General features: G+C 52.7%; 1 protein-coding gene across 1 annotated transcript in view; it reads left to right on the plus strand.

Annotated features, from left to right (window-relative positions):
• Positions 1-21,482, plus strand: part of NXF1 (nuclear RNA export factor 1) — a 160,259-nt gene that overhangs the window by 14,126 nt on the left and 124,651 nt on the right. The window lies entirely within an intron of this gene.

Raw genomic sequence — 21,482 nt, forward strand, 5'->3', positions numbered from 1 at the left:
TCAGGTGGCCAAAGTATTGGAGCTGCAGCTTCAGCATCAGTCCTTCTGATGAATATTCAGGGTTGATTTCCTTTAGGGTTGACTGACTTGATTTCCTTGCAGTCCAAGGGACTCTCAAGAGTCTTCTCCAGCACCACAATTTGAAAGCATCAATTTTTCAGCTGTTACCTGAACTCATTTCCTTGCAGTTGTAGGGCTGAGGGCCCTGGCCACCACTCCAAGCCCTAGCCCTTTGTATGACCTCATTATTGTCCTTATCTTGTAGAAACCTAATGGTTTGTTTACTATTACTGGGTAAAGGTAACAGTACTTCAAAGTCCTCTAGTCAGGAAAGTGCTTCCTGGGAGGGAAGTAGGAGGGGGATTCAGGATGGGGAACATGTGTACACCCATGGCGGATGCGTGTTGATGTATGGCAAAACCAATACAATATTGTAAAGTATAAAATAAAGAAAGAAAGAAAAAAAAAAAAAAGAAAGTGCTTGGCAATTCCTGGAAACCGCAAGTCCTGTTTGGCTGGAGCAGACTAGTAAGGAGGCAGTGCTAGGATATTAGATCAAGGAAGAAGAGGCTGATCACACAACGGCCTGGCAAGTACTTTTGAGACTAGGAGCTTTACTCTGAAAAGGTTGAGAAAGTGATAGAGCATCTCAAATAGAGGAAGGATACAATTTGACTTACATGTGAAAAGGAACGAAAAAAAAGACCAAAAAATGGATTTCCCTGGCAGTCTAGTGGTTAAGACTCTACACTTCCAATGCAGGGGACACAGGTTTGATCCCTGGTCAGGGAACTAAGATCCTGCATGCCACATGGCTCAGCCAAAAACTTTAAAAAATGACTTTTTAAAAAAAAAAGGAAGCTTCTGAATGCTGTGTTGAGGACAGACTACACAATGAGTCTGGGTAGAAGCAGGAAGACCAGGGTGGAGGCAGTTATCCAGGTGAGAGATGACACTGGCCAAGACCACAGTGGTTGTACCCTGGATATATTCAAGGAAGAGACAACAGGATTTTTTTCAATGAATTAGATTTGAGTATGTAAGGGAAAGACTGACTTCCCAAGTGGTACTAGTGGCAAAGAACCTGCCTACCAATGCAGGAGACACAAGAGACGCGGATTCAATCCCTGGGTGGGGAAGATGCCCTGGAAGAGGAAATGGCAACCTACACCGGTATTCTTGCCTGGAGAAGCCCGTGGACAGAGGAGCCTGCCAAGCTACAGTTCATGGGGTCGCAAAGAGCTGGACACAAGTAACTGAGCATGCATGCGTGTGAGAGAAAGAGTGAAGTCAGGAATGACTGCACGGTGCGGGGCCTGCGCTACTGGAAGGACAGAGTTATCATCTACTGAGATAAGCAAGCCTGCAGTTGGGGTTAGGGATGAGTCATGTCTGAGATTATTCTAGGTATCCAAGCGGAGCTGGCAGGCAGCAATGATGACAGCGATAACAATAATCATAGCTCCAGCCGTAGTACCAATCGGAGTCAGGCACTCTTCCAACGCTTTACATGTCTTAATTCATTTAATCTTCATAACAACCTTATGACGTCGAGCTATCATTTTCCCCATTTTACAGATGAGGAAATTTTGGATATATGAGTCTGGTGTTCAGAGGAGAGGCTGGGCTGGAGACATAAAATCTGGAAGTCATCAGCGTGTGGGTGACATAACTTAGAGAGTGGATGTGAAGGTCCAAGGACTGAGCCCAGATCTTCCAAAGTTTAGAGTGGGAGCATGAGGAAGATCAGCAAAGAAGAGTGAAGAACAGCAATCAGGGACATAGGAGAACCAAGAGGGGGTCCTCAGAGGCTCTGTACAGAAAGCAGTTCTAGAAGGAAGAAGTGATGAAGAGAAAGCACTTTGGGAACTGCAAATTGAGATCTCAATACAAGGAGACAATGTGAGGTTGGGTGCTAGCCACTGACTGATTATGTATGCATGTGTGCTAAGTTGCTTCGGTCATGTCCGACTCTGCAACCCTATGGACTGTAGCCTGCCAGGCTCCTCTGTCCATGGGATTCTCCAGGCAAAAATACTGGAGTGGGTTACCATTTCCTCCTCCAGGGCATCTTCCCAACCCAGGGATCAAAGGAGTCTCTTCTGTCTCGTGCTTTGGCAGGCAGATTCTTTACCACTAGTGCCACCTGGGAAGCCAACCTACTGCAAGTCACAAGGCCTCAGCTCCCACATCTGTAAAATGGGTCTTTACCACCCTGTGACCAGTCTTTGTCCCCAGTCTCATCCCAGGACCACAAGCTTAGTTAGCCTTACCACCCTCATTCCGCTGCCTTTACCTCCCCAAATCCCCACCTCTTGCCACTTGCCTCACTAGAATGTTCTAGTTCATAATCTATACTTTTGCCTCCAAGGCATTCCCTCATCTTGAACCAAGCTTACGATAGGGGGCAGGGTATCACTGCAAATACTTGTAGGATTCATCTCCCACCCTGCCTTTCCTCTGGCACCTGGCTCTCCTTTGACCTTGGCTCAGGCCCAGAGACTCAAGAGCTGCAGCAAGGGAGAGGGAAAGAGCTGCCTGTTAACCTCCTAGAACCCCAAATCCCAGAAATGGATTTACAGAGAAAGGCTGGAACCATGGATAGGAAGTGAGAGGGGCCAGGAACTGAGGTTCAGGGTGCAGGAGTCTGAGGCCAGAGGGGCCAGAGACCTCATAGGGGCCTGAGGAATAGGTCTGTTGATTGAGGACTGGGCTGCAGGCAAGGGCATGGGATTGGGAACCAGGAAACCACATCTTAGGGCTATGGGCCAGCCGTCACATGGACCCCTGCCAGGAAGGCCCAGGCAGCACCCTTCAGGACTCTGGTAACCAGAAAGAATCTGGGAAGGGGGCAGCTGGGTGGAGTTTGAGCTCTCCAGGACTGAGCCATGGAAGTCACAGGAAGCCAAGCACAAAGACAGACATACTAAGGTGAATAGAGCAAGGAGCCAGGAGAAGGAAGTGTCCAGGCAAGGCTGGGGCCAGGGAAACAAGCCCTTGAAGGGACAGGAAGCCCAGGCCTGAAAGATGGAGGAAGTGCCTAAAATGATCTCCTGTTGGAGCTGGAGCATTTCTAGATAAGCCAGCCCAGAGTGACTCAAGTGTGTTCCTGAGATGCCAGTCCTAAAAGATGCTCTACATAAAAATATTTCTGTGATGAAATAAGTATGGAAAACACCGCATGTTCCTCTCTGCCTCTCAGAGATTCTTAGTGTACATTTGCCATTCAAAGGCTCTAATAAGGGCAGGAGTAGAGACTCAGACATAGAGAACAGACTTATGGACACAGTGGGGGAAGGAGAGGGTGGGACAAATTGAAAGAATAACATTGAAATACATACATTACCAGGTGTAAATTTAAAATGCCATGAAATTAAAAGACACTTGCTCCTTGGAGAAAAAGCTATAACAAACCTAGACTGCATATGAAAAAGCAGAGACATTACTTTGCCAACAAAGGTCTGTATATTTAAAGCTATGGTTTTCCCAGTAGTCATGTATGAATGTTAGAGTTGGACCATAAGGAAGAAGCCTGAGTGCCGAAGAATTGATGCTTTTGAATTGTGGTGTTGGAGAAGACTCTTGAAAGTCCCTTGGACTGCTAGGAGATCAAACCAGTCAATCTTAAAGGAAATCAAACCTGAATATTCATTGGAAGGACTGATGCTGAAGCTGAGGCTCCAATACTTTGGCCACCTGATGCAAAGAGCCGACTTTTTGGAAAAGACCCTGATGCTGGGAAAGATTGAAGGCAGGAGGAGAAATGGGAAACAGAGGATGAGATGGTTGGATGGCATCACCAACTCAATGGACAGGAGTTCGAGCAAGCTCCAGGAGATGGTGAAAGACAGGGAAGCCTGGTGTGCTGCAGTCCAAGGGGTCACAAAGAGTCAGACACAACTGAGCAACTGAACAACAACAACAACCACGGCTAATGGGAAGTTGCTGTGCAGTGCAGGGAGCTCAGGCCAGTGCTCTGTGACAGCCTTGGTGGGTGGGATGGGGTGGGAGGTGGGAGGGAGGTTCAAGAGGGAAGGAACATGTGTATATCTGTGGCTGATTCATGTTGATGTATGGCAGAAACCAACACAAGATTGTAAAGCAATTATCCTCCAATTTAAAAAAAATTTAGAGTGTGAAAAATAAATAAAGGCTCTGATAGGTTCCTGCAGTAAAGAAAGCCTAATTAATTTATCATAGAAGACTTTTTTCTTATAACTTACACCTACTAATGTTCTGCAAAATAAACTTTGAGGTATACTAAACTAGCCTCCCATTTTACTTCCAGCTTTACCAAAACTCAGAGACGGAGAGTAATGTGCCCAAGATCTCATGAACAGGAGAGACAGAGCTGAGTAAAACCCCAAGTATCCCATTTTTAAAGAACATCAAAGCTGGGAAAGTCCTCTAGGACCAGATAGTGCATCTCTTCCATCTTTGCCTGTGTCCTCAATTCCATTTATGGAAGGGTAGCCTGAGGCTGGGAGAGAAGCCATGACTATTTCTTCCCCACAAGGTGCGCTCGCCTTGGCCCCCAACTTGACTCCAACATCCTGGTGCCCTGAAAACTAAGTAACCTTGAGAATCAGATCCTCCTCCCAGGCCTACATCCTCCCCACTGGGGCCAGCTCCCACCGACCATCACTCTACCTTTCTTCACCTTTATCCCTAAGCTCAGGAAGCTCATGGACTCTGGTCCACCCTGGTACCTTTCTCAGGATCAATCTTGTCTCCTCAACTCACTCACCAATCCCATGGCTTCCGGGCTCTGGTTTCTCCTGTTCCCTCCCCACTGTTGAACACAGTGCTGGGCATAGATTCCAGACTGTTCCCTCAAGACTGCATAATCAATCTGGACGAAGTAGGATACGGCATAGGCTGCACTGTGGGGTTTTTTAACAGGGAGTACTGGGCTTCCCTAGGGTCTCAGATGGTAAAGAATCCACCTGCAATGCAGGAGAACTGAGTTTGATCCCTGGGTTGGGAAGATCCCCTGGAAGAGGGCATGGCAACCCACTCCAGTATTATTGTCTGGAGACTCCCCATGGACAGAGGAGCTTGGCGGGCTACAGTTCATGGGGTAGCAAAGAGTCGGACACACCTTAGTTAGGCACAGCACACAGCACGGGGTGACAACTCTGGAGACCTATCCCTGGACTGTTGGGTAAAGGAGGATGGCTAAGCTGGAGGTGGGCTTTTATCCCTGTCTTCCTCTACCCCAGGTAGGTTACAGAGCCACCCCACTGGCTGTTGGTGGCAGGAAGCTAGAGCAGGCAGGGCATATGCTCAGTGGAAAGGTTCACGTGCCTAGGAGGAAAACACAGAGATAAATGTTCACCCTAGAAATGACACAGCTTGAGACCCACCATCCAAAAGCCAGACCCAGACCCAGCCTTCCTTCCTCCTTTCCTGTACGGCTGCCATTTTCTGCTAGAAGTTTCCTTTTGAAAAAGGCTTCCCTGGTGGTTCAGACGGTAAAGCGTCTGTCTGCAATGCAGGAGACCCGGGTTCGGTCCCTGGTATGGGAAGATCCCCTGGAGAAAGAAATGGCAGCCCACTTCAGTACTCTTGCCTGGAAAATCCCATGGACGGCGGAGCCTGGTAGGCTACCGTCCATGGGGTCGCAAAGAGTCGGACACGACTGAGCGACTTCACTTCACGTCTCTGATACACACCGAACCGCTCCCTTTCTGAGCCTCGGGTACTCTGTGGGAAGAGGAAGCAGGGTGGGGAAGTTTGGTCCCTACCCCTGAGGACTGTGTGCTCCCTACCACTGCTGGTGGGGCACACGCCCTTCTCCAGGGGGCTCCAGCTTGCAGCCAACCCCTGAAGTGCCCCAGGGAGAGGGAGAGGCAGCTGGAGCCGGCAGGCCCCTCCCCCTCACTGGCCTCAGCCCTGGGGCTACAGGTTCTAACTCGATTGTGCAGGGTTAATCACAGCGTGTGCTGGCCAGCGGAGTAAACAGGCGGCCTCCAAGGTCCACTCAGAGTCATCAATCCCTTCCCTGGTCAGGCCTCCTTCAGTGCTGGGCCTGGCAGGAGGCGCCAAGGGGGCAGGGAAGGGGGGCCACGGGGCCAGGGTTGTGTTAGACCCTGGCAGAAAAGCTGATTGCCCCACAGCCCAGGGAAATGGATGAGAAGGAAAGAAGAGATATGGATACACCGACATTGACATTTGAGGGATCTTTAGGATAGGGCAAAAGCGATGATTGGGAAGCTCTGGCACCTACTAGCCATGTGACCTTGAACAGACGACTGGACCTCTCAGTGCCTCAGTTTTCTCATCTATAATATGGGGACAATAATTCTACCTACTTCTTCAGGTTGCTATGAAAATTAAATTAGTGAAAACACATAAAACACTGAGAACAGTGCCTGCACACAGTTGGGCCCATGTGTTTGCTAAATAAATGGAACATCAGAATGAATGACTGGGAGAAACACTGGCTTAGCAGTTCCCGTGATACCCTGTGTCTTAGAAATCACCTAAAGAGTTCTCAACAAGATGTGGACCACAGTTTTCTGTATGTAAAAGTGAAGTGAAGTTGCTCAGTCGTGTCCAACTCTTTGTGACCCCACGGACTGTAGCTTACGAGGTTCCTCTGTCCATGGGATTTTCCAAGTAAGAATACTGGAGTGAGTTGCCGTTTCCTTCTCCAGGAGATCTTCCCGACCCAGGGATTGAACCCAGGTCTCCCGCATTGTAGGCAGATGCTTTACCATCTAAGCCACCAGGGAAGTCAAAAGGGAGGTCATAATTGTGCCTGTAGCAAGGAGCCATTAGGAGGGTTAAATGAGAAAGGGCACTAAAGTGTTTATGAATGCAGTAGCTGGATGAAACACAAGCTGGAATCAAGATTGCTGGGAGAAATATCAATAACCCCAGATTTGCAGATGACATTACCCTTATGGCAGAAAGTGAAGAACTAAAGAGCCTCGTGATGAAAGTGAAAGAGGAAAGTCAAAAAGTTGACTTAAAATTCAACATTCAGAAAACAAAGATCATGGCATCTGGTCCCATCACTTCATGGCAAATAGATGGGGAAACAATGGAAACAGTGAGAGACTTTATTTTGGGGGCTCCAAAATCACTGCAGATGGTGACTGCAGACATGAAATTAAAAGGCACTTGCTCCTTGGGAAAAAAGCTATGACAAACCTAGAAAGCGTATTAAAAAGCAGAGACATTACTTTACCAACAAAGGTCCGTCTAGTCAAAGCTATGGTTTTTCCAGTAGTCATGTACCACATGAAAAGAGTCTGGACAGGACTGAGCGACTGAACAACAACAAATGAAGTGTTTACAAACTCGGTAGCCGGTAGCAAGCGCTGCAAGCAAGGTCAGATCAGATCAGATCAGATCAGTCGCTCAGTCGTGTCCGACTCTCTGCAACCCCATGATTCGCAGCACACCAGGCCTCCCTGTCCATCACCAACTCCCGGAGTTCACCCAGACTCACGTCCATCGAGTCAGTGATGCCATCCAGCCATCTCATCCTCTGTTGTCCCCTTCTCCTCCTGCCCCCAATCCCTCTCAGCATCAGAGGCTTTTCCAATGAGTCAACTCTTTGCATGAGGTGGCCAAAGTACTGGAGTTTCAGCCTTAGCATCATTCCTTCCAAAGAAATCCCAGGGCTGATCTCCTTTAGAATGGACTGGTTGGATCTCCTTACAGTCCAAGGGACTCTCAAGAGTCTTCTCCAACACCACAGTTCAAAAGCATCAATTCTTCGGCGCTCAGCCTTCTTCACAGTCCAACTCTCACATCCATACATGATCACTGGAAAAACCATAGCCTTGACTAGACGGACCTTTGGTGGCAAAATAATGTCTCTGCTTTTCAATATGCTATCTAGGTTGATCATAACTTTCCTTCCAAGGAGCAAGTGTCTTTTAATTTCATGGCTGCAGTCACCATCTGTAGTGATTTTGGAGCCCAGAAAAATGAAGTCTGACACCGTTTCCACTGTTTCCCCATCTATTTCCCATGAAGTGATGGGACCAGATGCCATGATCTTCGTTTTCTGAATGTTGAGCTTGAAGCCAACTTTTTCAATCTCCACTTTCACTTTCATCAAGAGGCATTTGAGTTCCTCTTCACTTTCTGCCATAAGGGTGGTGTCATCTGCATATCTGAGGTTATTGATATTTTCTTGATTCCAGCTTGTGTTTCCTCCAGTCCAGCATTTCTCATGATGTACTCTGCATATAATTTAAATAAGCAGGGTGACAATATACAGCCTTGACGAACTCCTTTTCCTATTTGGAACCAGGCTGTTGTTCCGTGTCCAGTTCTAACTGTTGCTTCCTGACCTGCATACAAATTTCTCAAGAGGTGGTCTGGTATTCCCATCTCTTTCAGAATTTTCCACAGTTTATTGTGATCCACACAGTCAAAGGCTTTGGCAAAGTCAATAAAGCAGAAATAGATGCTTTTCTGGAACTCTCTTGCTTTTTCCATGATCCAGCGGATGTTGGCAATTTGATCTCTGGTTCCTCTGCCTTTTCTAAAACCAGCTTGAACATCTGGAAGTTCACGGTTCACATATTGCTGAAGCCTGGCTTGGAGAATTTTGAGCATTACTTTACTAGCGTGTGAGATGAGTGCAATTGTGTGGTAGTTTGAGCATTCTTTGGCATTGTCTTTCTTTGGGATTGGAATGAAAACTGACCTTTTCCAGTCCTGTGGCCACTGCTGAGTTTTCCAAATTTGCTGGCATATTGAGTGCAGCACTTTCACAGAATCATCTTTCAGGATTTGGAATAACTCAACTGGGATTCCATCACCTCCACTAGCTTTGTTCATAGTGATGCTTTCTAAGGCCCACTTGACTTCACATTCCAGGATGTCTAGCTCTAGGTCAGTGATCACACCATGCAAGCAAGGTACCGAACTCCTATTTCTTCCTAGAGCTAGATCTGCACCATCCTTTACTCACCCATGCCAACGAAAAGTCTTCACCGTAGTCTATGAAGAAGGAATATGTACTATCATTTCTTTCCCCCCGCGAAGGAAAATACGCTCTGGGCACCAGCCCCAGGCACCCCGGCCTCTCGGCGCCCGGGTCCCAGGCAAGAAGCAGAGCTGGCCGCTAGAGGGCGCGGCGGGAACTGCAGAGAGCGGTGGGTACCACTGGAGCGGCCCGGGCAGCGAGTACTGAGTTCAAGGACCCGGGCGGAGGCTCGGAGAGTGAAGAGCAGCTCGCTGCCACGGATGGACTTGCTGCGCCTGTGCGAGGCGAGGGTATCGCCGAGAGATGGGTGGGAGAGGGATCCGGCTTAGGCTCCACTCGCCTGGCTCCGTCCCTTTCCTCGCTTTCGTGGGCTTCGAGCTTCGGTCTCCGCCTCGGTGGGAAATTCGAAGACAGAGTACATGCCCTCGGGAGTCGGAGTCGGAGGGAAGGGTGTTACCAGGAAAGGAAGCAAATTTAGCTGGGTTGGGAGCAGGGAACCCCGAAATCCGTCCTGCCTCACCCGGCCACTCCCTGGGCACTCGGACTCAGCTACACAGAGTTTGGGGAAAGCCTTGTACATCAAAACCTCAGGGCCGGGATCCCGCCCTAAGATTCTGCCCACACCTCGACCTGACTTCTCTCCAGCACCCTCACGTCGTCCTTGGCCCGGGCCGGGGCCCCTATACCGTGTGGCGTGAAAACATGGGGCCGGGTATCCATTAACCAAGCGTAGCAAAGTCGATGCTGTTAATCCGATTTTTCGAGCTGCTTTTGGCCACAGAGATTTGGGCGCGAAGCACGGGCCTCCATCGTGCGGCGGAAAGCGCGCCTTTCCTCCGTCCCGGCCGCACGGCCACAGTGCGTCCAGCTCCTAGGCGGCAGCAAGTGACCTGGACTCCAAGGTCCTCACAGGCGGAACAAGGGAACGCTAACGCGCGCCCTGAGGGAACGCAGCTTCTCCAGGCGCCCTAGTCCCACCGGGACCCAGAGATTCGTCCAGGATGCGTTGCCTCGGTTCCCAACAATCACCGTCAGACCCCGGGCGCCCGGTTAACTAGACCCCACCCGCCGTGAGGACTAGGCAGCGCCCCTGCAGGTTCAGGCCGCGCGAGGCGCCACTCTCCGGGTCGCCAGACTCCATTCTTTTTTGGAAGCTGACTTGGCAGGCGGCGCTGGGCTTTTGTGGGCCCTCCGCCTGCCCCGAGGCTCCCAGAACAGAGCCATGCCGGGGAAGTGAAGCGCCCAGTAGGTGAAGGGGAGATTGTTCCTAAGAGGCCTTATCTTTGCAACTAGACTGGGAAAAGCCCAATTCCCTGTCCAAGATGATGCCTTTGTAGAAGTCACTTTCCTCCAGCCCCCCGGGCTGCAGGGACTGCAGGGGATCGGGAGGGGCACCTTTCTAGGCCTCCTCCATCTTTTAAATCTGGGAATTAGTCCCTCCGCACGGAAGGTGAGAGGCAGAGGGTAACGAGGCTGAGGGCCTAAAGCAGTGGGGGTCGGGGTGGGGGGAACATATCAAGGAAGCGTACCCCCAGGACGACCGGCTGCCTCCCCTCTGGGAATGGAGGCCCCTTCCCACCACCGGTGAGATCACCAACCCAGGTGCATTCCAGAGGGCGCTGAGGACCAACCCTAGGTCTGGTTAAGGCCGGGAGGGCCGCCCACTCCGCCACCTTCTCCCAGAACAGGAAGTAGCACTGATAAGCGGCAAGTTTATCTCGGTTTGAGTTGCTAAAGTGGCTTCAAGCCGAGGGTGAAAGTTAAGCTGAGGGGCTGCGAGCGCACAGCAGGAGCGCAGCGCTCACTTCCTTCCCGCACCGGCGCGCGGCTTTCAGCCAAGATCCTCGAATTTTTACAAATGCTGTCACCGGTTTCTGACATCCCTGAAGCCTTCACTCTCCCTCCGCGACCCCAGTCCCCGGACCGCCCCAGGCACGCTGACCGCATCCTACGTGAAACCCCCTGGCACGCTAGCTGCTTATACCTCTACTCATCTGTAAAATGGGAATTATAATAGAAGCTCCCTCTGGGAGTTGCAGTGAGAAACAAAACTAGTTAATTAAGAGCCCTTAACAGTACCGGACACTTAGTAAGTGCTCAATACGAGTTATAAATAACAATGATAATGGCTTTCACTTGTAACAAACGCCAGTGCCAGGTTTAACCTGCAACTGGCGATCAAACAGCGCCGTCAGGGAAGTATTTCTAAGTGCCCTGAGTGATGATGAAACAGACGTAGAGGGGGCCCTAACTTGCTCAGGGCGCCTCCACTGGGAAGCGGGAGAGCTAGTTCCCACCCAAGGCAGCTTCTCTCCTCCTCCAGGAGAGGAGGCTGAGAGAGGAACCCGGCCCTACGGGACGACCCCCTGTTCCCCCGGTGGCCTAAAGGAGTGAGTGAATCCTCGGCCAGACGACCAAAATAGCAACCGCCAGGAGCCTGTGCGAACAGGGATCCCTCCCGAAAGGCCAGAAAAGGGAAATGGCCGAGGTCAAGCCCGGCCGTCCGACTGCGGCTGAGGGTCGCGCGGGGGCGGGGCTGGACCCCCACGTGCGCCGCCTGCCGCTGCCTCGCCGAGCCCTTTGTCGCGAGCAGCCGCGTTCGTGCCGCACTCGGTGGCTTAAAATAAAGACAATGTTCCCAGCCTCCCTGCGGCTAAATCCGGCGCGGGTGCGGGGGCGGTGAGAGAGCCGGGTGGGAGAGCTTCTCCCGGCCCTACATCCCTTCTCCCTTCCTGCCTCAGTTTCCCCATCTGGTAAGCGGACTCAGCCAAGTCTGGGGCCGAGAACATACAATCGGGGGTGGGCTGGGGCGGGGGGCGTCACCCCCCTGCCTCCGCGGCTGCACGGACTTAAAGAGCAAACAAACCTCTTGGGACAGAGAGGGGCACCCAGGAGGAGGCAAGGGAAAGCTGGTCACCCTCCTCTCCCGCCTACAAAATAAGTGTTTTTATTTCTAAAGGGACGTGTGCAGAGGCGGTGGGAGAAGAGAAAAGGGAGACCAAGGAGCTTGGGGGGAGGGGGCAAGAAGAGAGCCTGATTCAGACTCGGAAATGGATGTTGAGCGTGGAGGCCTGACACCCCCACACTCAGCCACGTGTACGCGCACAAGTACACGCAGCCCCACCGCGCGCACAAGCCGCCGCCGCAAATCGAGCGCAGTCCAGCAGGGGGCAGCGGGTATCCGCGCCCACGGGCAGGGACTGGTCGAGTTCTGACCCTCCCCTGCCCGGCTGGCTGACCCCGGAGTGGGAGGGGGTTGCTCAGATTCCTCTCCAAGCGGCAGGGTCTCCTGGACTTCAGAGAGGAGATAGCCTGGGTGCTTGCTCTAGGTGCAGCTGGCTTTGAGAAGCAGAGATGCCCCCACATGTACCTGCCACGTGTGCCCACCCACCAGGGGCACGATGGTGGCTGGCTGCATCCCAGGGACCAGAGTTTCCGCTCCACCTGACTCCATTGGCAACCGGGGCTCCAGCCTGAGGAAGCCCAGGTTACCCCTCGGGCATCAGGATTGAGAGGGGTGCTGGATGCTGGGAAGGGCAAGGGGCCAGTGGTAGGGCAGTTCCCACCCCCCACCCCCCACCCCCGCCCCTCCAGAGTTTCGAGCTGAGAGCTGAGGGACCTGAGTGCAAACACTTGCCAAGCACATTTTAAACCCACCTCTGCTCTTTGGTTTTCTCATCTACATCCTGCGAATAGATGATCCTGGTCCTTCCGGCTTTCCACCCCAGGGCTTCAGCACAGCCCAGGGAAGCAAAGGACCCAGCAGTAGCCTCCCCACCTCTGCTCTGTGGCCAGCACCCCAGGAGGTCTCTAGGACCAGGTGAGGGCTGGGCACGACCCAGGTCTCTATGGCAAAAGGTCCCCAGGGGTTCTATCTCTGAGGAAACTCAACACAGAAATCCAAACCAGCCTGGGGGGCAGGGGGTTGGTGGGGGACGCAGTGCTGACCAAGCAGTGGGGCTCCAGGAGGGTGGGGGAAGGAAAGGCAGCCTATCACCTGCCAGGGGCACACCTGTGAGCCCCAAGTGGGAGTCAGGGGAGACAGAGTTTGACAGGCTGGGAGGAGAGCTGTCTGTCTGCCTGTCTGTCTGTCTTCCAGGTGGAAGCTGGGGGTGGCACAGGCAGAGAGGTAGAGGCTGCCTCACTTGTCAGAATTAGCAAGTTCCACAGTTGGGCAACACTCAGACACACACCGAACACAGACACAAGTCCTGGCTTCAGACCCATGGGGCGACACCTGCGTTTCCACCAGCTGCACGGTGACATGCGTACTCAGGGACACAAATGTGCAGGGCACTCAGCAACGCATGGAGCAGGCATACATTCCCCCACACACACAATCATCCCCGCAAACCATTCACCCATGTGCCCTCACAACCGGCTGTGCAGCGGGGACAGAAAACCAGCACGCGGGGCTCGGCTCCGCGGCCGCTCAGCCTCAGCCTGGGGTGCGCGCGCCAGCCCTCTGGGGTCTCTTCCAAGTTGGAGCCTCTCACGTGAGGCCCAATGTGTCATTTCCAAACAGAAGGAATCCAGCTCCTTCCCAGCAGGGAGAAAGAGCAGGGTGTGGGGCTGGGTGTGGTGGGCGCGTGGGCACGTGCAAGGGGGCAGGGCGTGTGTGCTGGGGAAACAGGCATGTGAACACCGACCGGCCTGGTACATGCAGGCTGGGGCTCTAAGGCTGGGTGGGGGAAGGAGCCGGGGCAACAGTGTGCCTTTGTGTGTGTGCAGCCGAGCCTGTGTGCTTTGGGTGTGGGTGTTGTCTCCCTGTATCCGCCTTCTTTCCCATTCTGGACTTTTAGCCTTCCTGGGCTCATCTCCCTCCTGTCCTGCACCCTACCTGTAGGAGCTGGAATTGGGTGCCCTAGTGGAGAAGGAGGCCACGCTCCAGGGCCCCACTGTAAACCCCGGACGCTGCCCAAGGCTTCCCTCTAGCTCCCCCTCCCTTCCTTTCCTCTCTTTCCTCCCTCCCTCTTTCTCTTCCTCCCTCCCCCCAAGGCTGGCGTGCCAGGGGGTGGGGACATGCCAATCACCGGCTGTGCCTCTCCGGCTGCCAGCACAGGGCGCAGCTCCCCCGGGAGCCAGGTGTTTGGGTCCCTGGAGACACCGCCAGCCCCCGGAGAGACAGCAAGGCTGAGGACCCTTCAGACCCCTCTCCAGCCCCATGGTGAGTACGTTTGAGAGAGCTTGGGAGGGGCTCCACTGAGGTGGGGGCAGTAGAAGCAGGGTCCTCGAGCAAGGCAGGGACCAGGACTAGAAGGAAATGAGGAGGGACCCCAGAGAGAGGAGGGGGCCAGGGAGGGGTCTAGAGGCCAAGGCTCTGTAACGCTGCTCCACGTACCCCATCTCCTGCCTGCTCTGGGATACACCTAATGTTTTTCTGGGGTTCAGCTGGAAAAAGAGCTGGGGAGCCCCTAGAACTCTGGACCCAGAGCCCAGAAGGGGTCAGCTTGCCATGCAGCAGGCAGAGCCCCCAAGCCCCAGGGACAGTGTAGGGAGGGCAGGGGACCAAGAGGTAGCCCTTGCCACCAAAATCTTTGGGGGAGGTTGACTGCCCCCCGACTGGGGTGCCAGTCTCAGAACCTCCTCCTCTCCTCCCTCAGGGAACCTGACTCCCACCATCCCCATCCACCTTCAGCTCCTCCACGATGGACTGAACCAGGCTGCTGGCCAGATGGACAAGCGGGATGCCAAGGTGGGTGCCGGGCCAGACGCCAGCAGGAGACCAGGCCAAGAGCTCCAGGGCTCCCGGGGGGACATGGGCGCATGGACAGCCACGCCGGCCAGGGAACGTGGTCCTGATGTGTCCAAGAGCCCAGAGGGCCCTCCCTATGTCCCATAGTAACCTTGGGCTCCCGCAGGGCAGATCACAGCCCTATACCCAGGTAATGCATTGATACGAATGGGCCCCATGCCAGTACCCACCCCAGGGCCCCCAGACTTCACAATGTAGGGATGGGCTGGAGGCCAGGGCACTCTGATTCTTGCAGAGTGCCAGCTTCTGAGCTGGCATCTGGGGAGGGGGTGGGCAGCTTTCATCGGGTCACTCCGACAGGTGCTGCTTGGGGGGTTATCAGTGCCAGTGGAGAGTCCACTGCTTCCCAGAAAACATACCTGCAGCACCGCCCAGGCTGACCCAGGGCCTCCTGCCCCAAATGGCCGGAAGGAGTCAGTCTGTCTCCTGCAGCTGGACAGTCTCCTGCCCCTGGGTAATCAGCTGTTCACTGAGCTGTCAGATGAGAGTTGGTTCTCTGCCCCTGACCGCCACTGGGCAAGCTGTGAATCACCACTGCGATATGGAAGGCAGGGGAGGAAATGATGAAATGGGGGCTGCAGAAGATGTGACTCTGGGGCTCCTCGGCTGGGTCCTGGAGGGCTGAGAACTGGATCCCCAAGTGCAAAGAGGAGTCCAAAGGGTCAAGAAGAAGGTAGGCAGAAGTCATGTCAGACTAGAAAGGAACCTCCCCATTGTACAGATGGGGAGACTGAGGCTGAGGAAGGGGCAGGGACATGCTCATGGTCCACAGAAGGAATATCGAGGGGTCTGGCTGGAGCCGTTCTCCTCACCCTCAGTACAGCCTTGAACTCCCACCTCCCTGAGCAGGATGGGGTGGGGGGAACAGCGAGCTCTGTGAGCTGGGGCTCCTGGGCGGGCGGGGAGAGGTGGGTGAACATCTCGCCTGGGTTTCTGTTCTGCTGTGATGCCATGGTGATGCCTAGAAAGATGGGGGAGGGAGGGAGAGAGAAGAAAGGAAATGGGGAGAGGAGCGCAAGGAGTAGAGCAGAGGGCATGCGGAAAGGAGGATGAGGGCCAGGTACTTCTGATGCCACCTGACAGAGTGGGCTCTGGGGCCCAGCCTGCTAACTGCCAGGCTCTGACATGATCCGGCTAAAGTTGGGCAACTGGTTAAGGTCCCATCAACAGTGAGAGTATTTGGCACTGGTTCTAAGGCTGACGCTCCTCTTCCGGCTCAGCCGCGCATTATGAGCAGTTAACTGATGGCTCCTGCCCTTCCCTGGGGTAGTCAGCACTCCCCCGGAGTGACTGTTGAGCCTGGAAAGGTGATAAAGTGTATCAGTTTACCCCCTCCTTTCCAAAGCCAGACATCAGAGGTGGAAGCTGTGTAAACCTTTAATGGGTCAAGAGCTACCTTCAGAGAAAAATTAACCCTGGGGTGGGGAGAGCTACCTCTGACAAGCTGGTTTGGGGGTTAAGGCCCCCGCAGAAGGGACGGACGGGTCAGGAGGCCTGGCCAGAGGACCGCCTTCCCTGCACGTGTGAGGTCCCAGGTACCCAGCCCCACGGCCCCCACCTCATACCTCCTTCTCCCCTGTATCGCCCGTTCTCTCCAGCCAGGGTTCTGCCGACTTCCAGAATCACAAGATGGCTTCACTCCTCCCCCTGAATCTCTCCCCCAGCACCCCCTCATTCTCTGCCTTCCCTTCTGCACTCCTTGACCAGTGGTAAGATTCAGGAAGCCCCAGTGTTCAAGCATCCCTCTCCCCATCAATCTCTCCCCTCCCCCTTCCTCTTACCAGCCAGATCCCGGCCCCTGGGGATTGGTCCAGGGCGCTGGCTAGCCTGCCCCTGCTCAAGGCTCTGACCTCATCCCTTAACTCTTTGAGCCCAGGCTGACATTTTCCTCCCCAACACTGGAAGGCACAGTCCAGCCTGGTCCTGCCCTGGCCTCCCTGCAGGCAGGTGGGCAGGGCTTCCCTGGTCCATTTGACAGTTGAGGATGCTCCTGGGGATTTTTCTCCGGTCCTTTCAAGCCAGGCAAGGTCTCACAGAGGGGCAGGGACCTGGCAGGTGAAGGGATACAGGAACTGGACAGAGTGGAGGGACCATACTCGGGAGCCAGTTCAGACTCCCATCACTCCACCCACCCTCTGTTGCTGCAGGCTCAGCCTCATACTCAAAGTCCTACAGTCAATCAGGAGATCTCCATGTACATCCATGGATTTATTCCACAGATGTTTACTGAGCAACTGCTGTGTGCCAAGCAGAGAGCTACAGCTGGACCACCGCCTTCCCGTAGCACTGTGATCGTACGTCATCCAGATAGATGACACACGCTGTCACATACACGCACACACACACAGGCAGACAAGGTTCTCAGGGAAGGACTGATTCATCCCTATTGACTGATTCAACCCAGGGTTTGGCCAAGCTAGTCAAAGTAGGCAAGGAGGCCATTGAGCCCCCCATCCCCACAGCATTTGGAGTAGGCACCCAAGCGGTTAGCCCTGGAGGCAGACTGTTGTTCAGTCACAAAGTCACATCCGACTCTTTGTGACCTGGTGAACTGCCGCACACCAGGTTGCAAGCAGACCACCTAAGTCCAAATCCTGACTGCATCAGTGATGAGCTATCAGGTTAGAGCCTCATTGGTCCTTTTGCCAATTGAAGATAATAGAACCTATTTCCCAAGAATTTGTAACAGGTCAATTAAATCACGTTATGTAATGCTTAGAGCCATGTCTGCTTATAGTAAGCAGCCTGTAAATATTAGTTGCTATGATAATATTATTAAAAGCTCCCAAAGACCTTTATCAGGAAGCCACAGTTCTGGGCAGAAAAGTGCCTCCTGTTTCCTTTCTACCTTCCTCTACCCCAGACACCCTCAGAGGATGTCCCAACCCATCCCCATAAAGACCCTCATCATTTCTCTTTTTTTTTTTTTTTAATTTTTGGCTGTGCTGTGAGGCATGTGGGATCTTAGTTCCCCGACCAGGATCACACCCGTGCCCCATGCCTTGGAAGTGCAGAGCCTCAACTGCTGGACTGCCAGAGAAGTCCCACCCCTACTCCAGTTTCTTATTCTCACTCAGCAATGCACACACTCTCACACACAAGCACTCATCCTATAGAAAGGTACCAGGTCGGGACTAGAACTTAACCAAGGTCACCCAGCAAGACAAGAGCAGAGATGGGGCTTGAAACAAAGGCAATGCAAGGACTTCCTTGGGAAGTCTTCCCCCCAGCCCCTGTGATCCCCATTAACCAACCACCCCACTCCCATGGATGTTTTCACAGAATATGCTATGCAATACAGCTTCCACCACACACACACCCCTTTCAACCAGAGGGCTAACCCTAAGTCCCTCCCCTGTAGAAATTCTGGAGCTGCTGCTGAACCCTGGCACCCAGACTTTCAGCCCAAGGGAATTCCCCACAGGGAAATCACCCACAGTCTCTGGAAGCCACATTCTTTCTCAGCCATCATCTTGCTGACCCACCAGTAGCCTTAAAGAGGCTTTGCCTTATTGAAGATTGCCCCCAGTAAGGATTTAAGGAAACCTCCCCAAGGTCATACAGCAGGGACCAGAGCAGGCCTCCAGGAACCTTCTCTGGAGCAAATTACAGTCCAAGAGGGGTCTGGGGGAGGACCCCCGCTTCTGATTGTGGACAAAAGATAAAGTCACAGACGGCTGTCTTTCTGGGCCACATCCCAAGGGCTCAGAAGGTCCAGCCGGTGGCAAGAATCAGGGTCCAGTTCGCCAGAACCTCTGCCCTTCTCTTTCCCCCAGCTGTCCCCGAAGGGAGGCCCTCACATCTCATAGGTGGGGCACAGAGGGTCAGCTAAGAGGAAAGAACGTGGCCTTGAAGCTTGCAGGTCCGGGGCTGAGAGAAGCTAAGTGAGCCGTCAGCCCCTGCAGCCTCCCCTCCAGGACTTGGTCCATTTTATAGGTGAGGATGTTCTTAGCTATTATCTCCTGTGCTTTCAAGCCATCTTGGAATCCTGGTTTTAGGATCCTGTAAAATCTCTCCAGATGTCAGGCAGGTCCCACTCCTCCACTGGACAAATGAGCAGTCTGGGGACCAGAGATGGGCTCTGCCAGGATCTGGAGAGGAAAGGGCAGGGGACAGTCAGATGAGAGTCAGTGGATCAGAATGAGGAGTCAGGAACAATAGCAGAGGCTGTTGACTGAGAGTCATTTCAGAGCCAAGCACTTTGGATACTATTATTCTTATTGGACACAACTGAAGCGACCAAGCACAGCACAGCACATTCTTATCAGCAGGCTTCCCAGGTGCAGTGGTAGAGAATCTGCCTGTCAGTGCAGGAGACCCAAGAGACCCAGGTTCGATGCCTAGGCCAGGAAGATCCCCTGGAGGAGGAAATGGCAAGCCACTCCAGTATTCTTGCCTGGAAAATTCCATGGACAGAGGAGCCTGGCTACAGTCCATGGGGTCACAAAGAGTTGGACAAGACTGAACATGCATGTATCCCCATCAGCTGAGGGAGGCAGGGCTACAGGGAATGAAAGGTTAAGTCGTTGCTGATGATCACACAGCTAGGAAGGGACAGCGTGGAGATTCAAACCCAGGGCTGTGATCAGCAATGCAGGAATTAGGGTGAGGCGAGTGAGGTGCTCGCCTTGGAGCAAAATTCAAGGAGTGGGTACAAAAATACCTCACTAGTCAAGATAAATAATATTGTAATGTAATATTTTTGAAAATCAAACAGCAAATTACAGCCCACAGGTGGCCTGTTTTTGTAAATCAAGTTTGGTCAGAACCAGGGCCAGCAGGATTAGGGCGAGGCATGGGCGATGAGGTGTTTGCGCAGATGCAGGGTTGGATCTGTCTCAGTTTAAAATTGTGTGCATGATGGATGTTTTGCATGGATTTCTATTCTTTAAATGTCACGTTAAAATGTTACTTTCTTCATGACTGAGTTTGGGGCATCTACTTAAATTCTGCACGCAAAGCAAGTGCCTCACTCATCCCACCTAGTCCTAACCCTGGTGCGGTGTAAGGACCAAGTACAATGGCAGAGCTCTTGGTCACACCCCTGCAGTTGCGGAGGGTGCAGGCCTGTAAGCTTAGGCCTGTAAGCTCCTCTTCTGTTCAGTCTTCGCAGGTTTTGTCCCAGGGAGCCGCTGGAGGCTACAGAACTGCCCCCAAGGCACCCAGGCTTGGGATGTGGACGCCAGCACCCAGTCTAGGAACCAGGAGACCTTAGACTACACAATACCTTTTTCTTTTTGCTCTGGACCTCAGTTGCTCCATTTCTGCAATGGGCACAAACAGCACTGAGTCTAGATGATCAAAGGGATCACAATTGTTCAGGGTTACCTGTCAAGGGTAGTTTCCACCAGTGACCGCACAGGGAAAAGCCCAAGCACCTACAGTCTGATCCCAGCCTCCTGCCTGACTTCCGTTAAGGGACGAGGTTGCAACAGAGCTCAGTAAGCAAGATAAATCATATTTTAGTGTAATATTTTTAGTTCAAATTGGCAAACTATGGCTCCTAAGCCAACAACCAGGGGGGTTTTATATTTATTTTTATTTATTTACTTATTTAGCTACACTAAATAAGTGTAGTGTTGTATATTTAGCTACAGGGTCTTAGCTGTGGCAGGTGGAATCTAGTTCCCTGACCAGGGATCAAACCCAAGACCCCTGCGTTGGGAGCATGGAGCTTAGCCACTGGACCACCTGACCATCAGTTTTATAAATAAAGTTTCATTGGAACTTACTGCTTGGGCTCCAATCCTGGTTCCTACCTTAGCTGTGTGATCTTGTACAAATTCTTGTGTTTTTCTCAGCCTCAGTTTCTTCATCTATAAAATGGAAAGAAAAACAATCCCTAGGTCATAGATTCCTTGTTAAGGTTAAGTGAAAAAGGATACATAGGTACTCTGAGTAGTGACTGGCCCTAAGGGATGCTAACTAATAGCAGTGACCATTATTATTGTTAGTTGCTGTTATCATAGAATTTTGGGGGGACGTGGCATGTGGGATCTTAGTTCCCCAACCAGGGATCAGGTTTGAACCTATGCCCCCTGCAGAGGAAGTGCAGAGCCGCAACCACTGAACCACCAGTGAATTCCCCATAGTATTAGAAATTTTCATCAAAGAAGCAGACACTTCTGGGCAGGAGGGAGCCCTTGTTGCTACCCTTGCTGTGTTCATGGGAACCATGGACCAGGGCTATTCTAAGCACTTGACATCTATTGACTCTCTAAGCCAGGCAATAATTCCTCAAGCGTTAGCTAGGGACAGGCATTATTACCATTTGTCAGCTAAGGAAACCCAGGCATATAGCAGTGGCATCACTAGAGGAGACCACACACCCAGTGCATGGTATGGCCTGGATTCAAATGCAGACAGTCTGACTCCAGAGCCCAGGTTTTTCAGCCAGGACTTCCCCTTGTGCCCCATCATGTGCAAATTGTCCCAGACCCAGGAGCACTGACAGCCACAGCCTGTCTTGCTCTGTCACACTCTGAATTCCTCATCCTGAGAGTTGCTGTCACACAGACACGCCTAGCCATGCAGCACCAAGGCATCCCTCACCAGTGGCCTCTCACAGACTCTAGTCTCCTCATCACAGACCAGGTCCCCAGGAACACCAGGGCTTGCTGGGTCCCTGCCCAACGTCTCTCCCTTGGAATTTTTCCAAGGATACCGGCCCTGAAGGTAGGAGAAGACCCAGTCTCTTCAACCAACAGAAGGATGTCTGAAGCCCTGAAGGAGAACATCCAGCAGCAAGGCTGGGCCTCTGCCAGGCCAGTGGTC

The sequence above is a fragment of the Bubalus kerabau genome, chromosome 5 (assembly GCF_029407905.1).
Source record: "Bubalus kerabau isolate K-KA32 ecotype Philippines breed swamp buffalo chromosome 5, PCC_UOA_SB_1v2, whole genome shotgun sequence".
NCBI classification, from domain to species: Eukaryota; Metazoa; Chordata; class Mammalia; order Artiodactyla; family Bovidae; genus Bubalus; species Bubalus kerabau.